The 9,612-nt window shown below is 37.0% G+C and overlaps 1 long non-coding RNA gene across 1 annotated transcript in view; it reads left to right on the forward strand.

Moving 5' to 3' along the window:
* Positions 1–9,298, forward strand: part of LOC116419192 — a 29,256-nt gene extending 19,958 nt beyond the window's left edge. Inside the window, exon 3 of the long non-coding RNA XR_004229439.1 lies at positions 8,912–9,298. This is a non-coding gene — a long non-coding RNA (uncharacterized LOC116419192). The remainder of the gene's footprint in view (positions 1–8,911) is intronic.
* The last annotated feature ends 314 nt before the right edge of the window (positions 9,299–9,612 follow it).

Below are 9,612 nucleotides of genomic sequence, written 5' to 3' on the forward strand. Positions count from 1 at the left end.
CAAACCTTTCTTTTCCTTATAACTCCTCCTACCAGAAATCCTTCCAGATTCTTTTCCCATGGCCAGGATTTTCCTGGTGGCTACTTTGCTCTGTCTCTTCCACACCGATGAATTTAGCTTCCATGGTATCATTTTTCTCTAACTGATAGTTTGGAGGCAGAAATGAGCAAGCTACTTACTGCAGACAGGGAATAGATTAGCTTGCCTGAAGAGTCTTCAAGAAGCCATAAGAAATTTAATTTCTAAGATAAAACTGGTTGGGCCTAGAAATCTGTTTTTTCCCTGATGAGGGAGAGTGAGGTATGAATGAGTCTATTGCTTCTGTGTATGTTTGTACCTAATAATATATATTTTTGTATCTCAAACCCCAGTGGTTTTGGATTGCCATTGAATCGATTTGATTTAATTAAACAAATATAATCCATGGCTTGGCGCCCCACCAAGGACTCTGGATACATATATATAGGTTTCATCCTGGGGGCTTGACCTCTTGGGTCAATCTTTCTTCCTTTGCCTCATTGCCCCTACTTGAATTAATATAAGAAAAATTTTCAAAAGTTAAATTCATCACATGTTTAGGGTTTCCCAAATATCAGTGGCAGGATTCCCAAATTCTGTGAAGGCACTCAATTATACAATATAGCTGCTGAATATAAGATAGTCTTTATTTTGCCCTACAGAAAATGCATAAAATGCTGAAAACTTGGAGTTCAATCTACTGGTCATCCTGCCATTTAGGGGAGGGGGTGGGGGGGTAAGAGGTGAAAAATTGGAACAAGAGGTTTGGCAATTGTTAATGCTGTAAAGTTACCCATGTATATATCCTGTAAATAAAAGGCTATTAAATTAAAAAAAAAAAAAAAAAAAAAAAAAAAAAAAAAAAAAAAAAAAAAAAAAAAAAAAAAAAAAAAAAAAAAAAAAAAAAAAGAAAACTTGGAGTTCATTACACAAGTACAAAAATAAAGCATTAAAATAACCTATAATAAAATAAAATAAAATAAAATAACCTATAAGATATCCCCCCAGAAGGATTTGAACTTGCAACCCTCTATTTTTTCCAGTGAGTTCCTTTTTTCTAAAATCCCATGTATACAGTTTTCCCAAGATTTACCACTTCCCCCAGAAGCAAACATGATTTGGTGTTTGCTAAACAAGAAACTAAGTTGTATTGACTAATTTGCTAAATTTACTTTCCAGGTAGGATGTTATACAAGCCATGGGAATGATCTTTTTTCTACAATAAGAGGGTGATGAGGAAATCATCTCACTCTAGAAAGTCTAGTACTTCAATTCAATATGAGGAGCTCTTGAAACATGAGACAACTAAGACTAGATATATCCATTTCTATTTGCTACCCATGTAATTCTGTTACAAGACAAAATTGCTGATTTGGGGAAGGAAAAGAAAAATTTTCTTTGCTCTTGCAGTTGTTATTCCTGTTTCACACAACTCTCCCATAGTAACTGTTGTTGTTGATACTATATCTTTAGTATGTTACTATGGTAAAGTCTATGTATTTTATATGTATATATATATGTATATATTACTAGATATTGTTACTGTATCTTTAAGAGTCAAAAGAAATATTGTGGAAAGGCAATTTTAACTCTTTGGTTTAGTGAGAATGTTAAGAGTGATGGCTTGAGAGAAGTTAAAGGAAGGCAGTTTCCTGTTGTAGCTAGAGAGAAGATGGAGAAGACAGAGAAAGAGGAAGGACAGATCTCCTTTCTTAATGTAACTCTTCTAATCTTTCTCTTATAAAGAAGAAAATAATATTTACAAAGAAGATTTATTTATTGTATTTAATATGAACTAATGTAGTACCACATTCTCAGAAGTGGAGAAAAGTCATCTGCTATTATAATTAGGGTTTGAGGCATTGTGATTCTTCTCAGTTAAAATATTGTAAATAAGTTTCTTTCCTTCCTATGTTATTTATTTCATTGTTATGAAATTTCATGTTAGGAACTTTAGTATTTATGTTATTCTAGGAGATTAAGGAATTTTATAAATTGGTTGATTTCTCCAGCTTATTACATCAATAATATTTGATAAACTGATTGGAGACTCTGAACTTAGTTGACAGATAAATAAGTTGAAATTTTATTATTTAGTGAGGCATTAGACAAATATACTCTTAGATAACCCTAAAACTTGAGAAGATAATATTAAATATGACAACAGTTCAAGCAGTAGATTGAGGAATGTCTTTTCATCCCTGCATGTTGGAAAAGGAAGATGCAGGCCTTAATTACTATCCAAGAGATTAGGTCCAGCTCACTTCTATTAGCCACATGAAGGCAAGGCCTTCAGTCACAGTTATATCTGGTGTTCATCAATTGCATTCCTCCAGTGGCCTACACCCTATGATATTATCAGATTGTTTAGGAAATTCAATTCTTCTATCAGGTATTCCCAGGTCAATCCCCTTAAATAAGAGTAGAACCAAGAAGCATTTGAATTTGAACCTCTTATCTCTCACTTTGTATAACTAGAGACAGTCTTATCCTTTCTAAATCCATTTCCTTATCCACAAAATAGTATATGATACTTCTCACACCTACTTAATGAATATGCTATGAGATTTAACTTAGAATGTTTTGGAAATTATATTGTAAAGTTTAAGGCTTTATATGGGGTATCCCAAAAAGTCTTAGCATAATCTTTAGCTTTAGTAGCTTAAGACTAGATGCCATATATTATATTATTAATAGGGTACTAAGTACTGAGGATCAGTGGTAGTGCATCTCCCTTCAAGGCCCCTGTCCAAAGAAAAAACATGGTTAATCATATTATTAACATTCCAGTAAGATGGAACATCACTAGGCTTTCCCATCTCCCCTTATCCTGAACTATAAAGATTTTTAGGCTTTATCAAATGTCCTTCCACAGTGCCCTGGAGATCCTCAGGTGCTGCTATACATTCATTTTTATTTTTATATATTTCCATATGAGTCATGTTGGGAGAGAGAAATCAGAACAAAAAGGAAAACTGCAAGAAAAAAAAGGAAAACGAGAGGTAAAAATAGCATGCATTGATCCATATTCACTCTCCATAATCGTTTTCCATCCAAAGTTTATTGGTTCTTCTCAATCTATCATAGCTGATCATCATACAATCTTGTTGTTACTGGGTACAACGTTTTCCTGGTTCTGCTTGTTTCCCTCAGCATCAATTCATGTAAATCTTTCCAGGCCTTTTGAAAATCATTTTGTTTATCATTTTTTATAGTACAATAATATTCCATTACTTTCATTTACCATAATTTATTCAGCTATTCCCCAATTGATTACATCCAATCATTTTTCAATTCTTTGTCACTACAAAAAAAGCAGCTAAACCTTTCTATAAGTGATGTTTCCACTAGAGTGGGAGGTCCTTGAAAACATGAGCTGTCTCTTTTTTTCCTTCCTATTCCCAATGCTTGGCTCATAGTAAGCACTTAATAAATGCTTTTCTATTCCATTCTATGAATAATAACATGACCACAGGGAGCTGAGAAAAGAAATGATATGATCATATGATAAAGCTTTAGGAAAATGAGTTTAGCAACTGTGTGGGGAATAAATTGGAGAAAATAAAGACTTGAACTAGAGATTGGTCAGAAAGGTATTTATAATAGTTCAAGTTAAAGGCATGATCTAGGGTGTGGAAGAAGGCAAATGATAGAATATAGGTGGTGTGGAGAGGGAAGAGTCACAGATCACATGATATTTCAAGTTTGGGGAACTGGAAGATAGTGGTACCACCAACCAAACTATTGAGAAAGTAAGGTGAAGCAAGTTTGGGTGGGGGAGGTGAAGCTATGTTGTTTTTACTTTGTTGGCAGGCTTCAGAAAGCTTCTCACCCTGGAAGAACCCTCTGTCCCTAAACCCTTGTTCTTTCATTAGTGAGTTCCTTTCTGAACCTCCATTTTGAGCCAACAGTCCTTCATTCCTCTCCAGACTCTTCTCTGACTTCCTGGATTTAATTGCCATTTTTGCTTTGTTGGTATCTGCTCCTTTCTTCCCATCCTCTTCCCATTTTCTATCTCCTGCTTTCTAATTCTCTGTTATATGTTATTGTCCCCCATTGAAATGCAAGCTCCTTGAAGACAGGCATTCTTTTTGTTTATATTTGCATTCATAGTTCTTGGCACAGTACCTGGCACTGTACTTAATACTCCCTGTATAAGAAGTACTCTGTAAGTATTATATATGCTTTGATAGATTGACTGATTCTTTCTTTCTTTATTGAAGTGCATAATGAGAAACTCTACATTGCCCTCACTGAATTGCCCCTTTCATCAGTGCTTGGGGATGGGGGCAGCAAACTGGGTTTTGCCAGGTTCAGGGGTAGCAGGAATACTGATGCAGAGAATAGATCCATGTTTCTGACCTCGAACAATCAATTTATGTGACCCGAGTCTCATAAAGACGTCCTGATGAGCACAATCACTGGCTAATGGTTATGAGCTGTGACCTCTGGATTTATGACTGAGGGACTTGCAGTCTGTCTGCAGGAATAGAGAAGCGGGCATAGAGACTTGGCAATGGCAGGGCTTTATTATGAAGAACATTTGCTTGCTGTGTCATTTAATGTCTACAAATTTCCTGTGCATAAATCCTGAGGAAGGAGGGTAAGAGAGAAGAAAGGGAGAGTTCAGCCCAAGTCTAGGGGAAGTGAGGGAGAAGAGAGGAAAAGTTATCCTCATAGGCTTTTCTCCTCATTTTTAAAAAGTGACAAATGATTACTACACCTTGTTGCAGAATTTACTAACTTTGTGACCTGGAATAAGTCATTTAACTGTGCTAAACCTTTCTCACCTTTCTCTTTCATGTTCATCTATAAAATGAAGATAATAATACCTCTATTATCTATGTCACAGATATTGAAAGCAAAGTTATGTCAACCTTAAAGCTCTGTATGTGGACATTCTTGTTTAACTTGTTATTAGGGCCAGGCACAAAGATTTGGGGATCCTAAAACTGAACCATGAGAACTGATGAGATCATCAAGAGAGAAAGTATTTAGGGAAGAGAAGGAGGCTCTGGACAGAACCTAAAGGGACAAGTATGGATTGAGGCCAGAAGACAGATGAAATTATCAGTAGCTTCTCAACATGCAGGCTTTGATGGAGACATTCTGGCTTAAAAGACAGTATAAGTAAAGATAGGCAAGTAGATGACCTTATGGGTGGCAATGAATGATCTGGTTTAAGAAGAGCGGAATACACCGAGATAGCCTTGTGAAATAAAGCCAAGAGTGTTAGAGGACATCAGGCTAAGGAGTTTAAACTGTACTGAATAGGCCACCCTCTAAGGTGTCTGATAGTAACATAGCAGGGCTTCTCAAAATTTTTCCACTCTTAGTTCTATTTTGCTCAAGAAATTTTTATGCAGCCCCAAGTATATAAATATATGAAATATGTAGACAAATCAAACATTTACTGATAATAAATCATAATTTTGTGACCCCACATTTGGTTACACAACCCCAGATGGAATCTTGACCCATAGTATAAGAGCTTTGATGGAAATGACCATTGACAAGTTCTTTTTTCTCAACCCTGTTATCTCAACTGTATGTTTCAATGCTTAACTGGCTCCATGATGATATAGACATTCTTTCCATTAGTGCAGATCACAGCCTATCTTTAATTTTTCATCCTGTGCCACCTTTTCCCATGTTTTCCTGTAGATTTTTTAAAAACAAACTATCCAGCAGGCCAGAGTCTTTCTCATTTATTTCATGTATACCAGTCCAGCTCTTAGACTATTTTTCCATCTTTATCCCTAGCACTTGCCACATGACCAGACTGCCTCCTTTTCACATCACATATGCCCTAAGTGATATTGATTACCCCACTTCTTGAATGTAGATTATCAATGGAAATATATCTACTTGTGCTGACCATGTGTTGCCTGTTGGACCACTTGCAACTCATTCTCTTTGCAGCAGATAAGAGCCAGCTGTGGGAGTCAGAAAAACTGACTTCCCTCTTACCTCTGACTTATACTTGCTGTGTGACCCTGTCATATAGTCACTAAAACTCTCAATGCTCCAGATAATTCTAAAAAGTTCCAACTTGCAAAGGTTCATTCATATATGGAATATCTATGAATTCGTCAGTACAAATAAACAAACCAACTACCTTCCTCCTGACAAAAAAACGACTTTTGTTTTTTTAAATCCACAGGGATCCTATGAATACTACCTACTTCACAAGGTTGTTGTAAAGAAACCACTTTGCAAACCATAAAGCGTTCAATAAAGTCTGCTATTACTATTAGTCTGGCACCAGTCTTATTTCACATTTTTCTTCTCCATGTACTCTATATACCAGTCATCATGGACTGCTTGCTTTCCCTGTACATGCTCCAAACTTTCCGCCTTTGGGAACCTTTCTCACACTGTTCCTTCTGCTTGGATTGACCTCTTCCCATCCCAGTTATCCATGCTTAGAGGCCTGCTCAGGTTCTACTTCTCCTATAAAAACCCTGTGACATTATTATCCCAAGCACTTATTTTACAATTTACATTATAAATATTGTGTAATTGCCTTCCCTAGTTGGCTCTTTGAGAGCAGAGACCAGGTCTTGGTCAACTTTACATCCCCAGCACAGCGCCTAACAATGTCTTGCCTACGGGAAGAAGATAATGTTTAATAAGAGTTTGTTAAATTTTAATTGGCACAGCTCTCTGAGCTCTATTATATTGAGTTATTTTCAGACATACACTAAACCTCAGCACAGTCAAGGGAGGAAAAGTTTTAGTATTAGAAAAAAAGGAAAAGACAAAAAACTCTTTTGAGAACCTCCAGTTTCAGGAAAAGAATCCCAAGAGAGGGAGAGAAAAAATGACTTTATTAGTGAGTTATTAATTGATTGATTTCATCGTTTGTAAAGTGATGGTATGGGACAAGATAATCTCTTTAAGTTTCTTAGCTTGAAAACCTAGGATTCTATGACTTGGGAGCAGCTGGGAATCAACCTACCATGACTCATTACTTTTATATTGCCCACATCTATCCCAGCCCACTCATTATTTAGAGATCCTGTATCCCAGATAGGCACCCCAGAGTTGGTTGAGGAAAAGAGAATGTGCTGGCCCTCTCCTCATTCTTCTGATGGTTGATCCTACAGTTTCTCATAGCCTCCACCCTGGAGGAGTCATCCATCTGGAAGCTATTTGGCATCTCATGGCAGGAGTTGGGACACAGTGCAGACCTCAGCAGGGTGGGCGGGCAGGCCCAGATTACTGCCATATTGAGGTAAATGGGGTAAAAAGGGCAGACTTTTGGGGAGCTGGACAGATTCAAGAGCTCATGGATGACAATAGGTAAGAGGGAGGGTGTGGGGGAGGTGTTTCTCTTTGAAAGGGGATTCCCTAGTCAAACAGTAGATGATGTGGGTGGTAGTGAGTGCTTTTGAGGCCAAATATCCCTACTATCAATCATATGGTTTATAGTCCTGATACTGCAGAACGTAAAGTCCAGTGGCAGGATCAGTCTGGACCCTGAAACCTTAGTTTCCAAGGTGTATATAAATTTTAAATAACAAATCCATCTATGAGAGATTCAAAGATGAGGGTGATATTACATACAGAGGCATCTATACTTCTTCTTGCCCTATCAGACAATATATTGATAACTAGAAAGTCCCCTCATTCTGTAAATTGAGACCTCAGGAAAAGAGCCACTTGCTTAAGCTCACACAAATAATTAGTAGAAGAGCCAAGATCTGAATTCAGTTCCTCTGCCTTTAAATCCAGTAGTTTTTTCCCAACACCATAAAAGGCCAAACTCCTTTGTGAAGTTCTCCTCGAGCTGGCAGATAAAAGTGACCTCTCCCTCCTCAGATTTCCCATAATACTTTTCTTTTATCTCTTTTCTGCAATTACCTTCCTCTACCTTGTATCAATGCAACACATATTTGCTACTCATATGTTCACAGTGCTGATGATAGAAAGGTAAAAATGAAACCATTCTGATCCCTCAGGGATTTCAGAGCTCTGTTTAGAGGAATGAGAGTGGGAGAAAGGGATAGGGGGAGTTGTAACATGTACATAGATCAATAAATAGAAAGTTATTTTGATAAGGAAAGTGGGTTAATAATGAGGTAGGGATCAGAAAAGGGGAGATGGAAGGCTTGGTATAGAAGGTATCATCCAAGCTGTGCTTTGAGGATAGTGAGAAGGCAGAGAAGAGGAGTACATTCCAGGCATGGAGAAATACTTCTTTGAAATCAGAGAGGATGAAACAATAGTATACATAGTATATTAAGGGCCATTCCATGGAACATGCACAAAATTTGCCTTTCCTGCTCCGTGCCAACAAAGTGGGTGACTCTTCACTGGATGAGTCAGAGATGACAAAAGTTCCGTATAGAATTCCAGGATTGCTTTTTGACAGCCATTAAACTGGTGTTTTGATAAGATGTGGTGAACCCTGAAAAGTCCCTTAAGCCTCCACCCCCATACCAGTTGGGTGGGATGCTGCTTCAGTTAAAGAGATGGCTTCCAGTCCTGATTAGACTCTTCTATGTGGCAAGTCCTGCTCTCTAACATTGAATTCCAAAGTGAGAATTGTTGCAGTTCAGTTGTTTTCAGCCATGTCTGACTTTTCGTGAACTCACTTGGGGTTTTCTTGGCAAAGATAATGGAATGGTTTGTCACTTCTTTCTCCACTTATTTTACCAATGAAGAAACTAAGAGTTAAATGACTTGCCCAAGTTCACACAGCCAGTGTCTGAAGCCAGATTTTAATTGAGGAATATTTGTCTTCCTGCTCCTCAGGCCTGGTCTCTATCTATCCACTATACTATCTAAAGTGAGGAGGTAAACTTCAAATTCCCATTTGAATCATGTAATCAAATTGAACTTGTACCAGGGTTCCAAATGTGTTTTCTATTTTATGTTTCTTTTCCAGAATAGGTGTCTGAGCTCAGAGATGATTGTGAATTCAAGAGGTTCCAAATCCAAAGAGTGAAACTGCTGTGATGGCAGGGGAAGTTCTAGATGAAAAAAGTCAACCAATTCAAGAGGAGGAACTCCAAGCTTCTAGCCTGCCTTATCAGAAGACTTCAAAGAGATAGCACAGAGTCAAGGTGAAATGGAAACTGCACAATTTACAATCCTGTGATTTATTTCACATTCAGATTAGGTATAAGAACCAGCTTCCTAGGAGAATGTAATAGTAGATATAAGTTAAGCTATTGAATTCTGTTTTAATTTTTTTTTCAAATACATACTTTTTGGTACTATATGTTTAACATTTCTTTTGTGTGTAGAAAATAAATACTACTTCCACATCTTAGTCACATTATTTTTTTTAATATCTTTATATCTATTTAGACCTAAGCATGATAAAAAAAAAAGACCTAAGCATGAGTCCACACCCAATATTTAAATAATTTATGCCAATGAGCTAGAAAGAGTTTAAGGGCTTATATGTTAATCAGTTCTGAAAGGCATGGCTTTCATCAACAATGAGATATTCAGGCCATTTCCAATTGTCTTGTGATGAAGAAAGCCATCTGCACCAGAGAGAGGACTCGGAAATGGAATGTGGACCACAATATAGTATTTTCACTCTTTTTTTGTTGTTGTTTGCTTGCATTTTGTTTTCTT

Source organism: Sarcophilus harrisii, chromosome 5 (assembly GCF_902635505.1).
Source record: "Sarcophilus harrisii chromosome 5, mSarHar1.11, whole genome shotgun sequence".
Classification (NCBI taxonomy): Eukaryota; Metazoa; Chordata; class Mammalia; order Dasyuromorphia; family Dasyuridae; genus Sarcophilus; species Sarcophilus harrisii.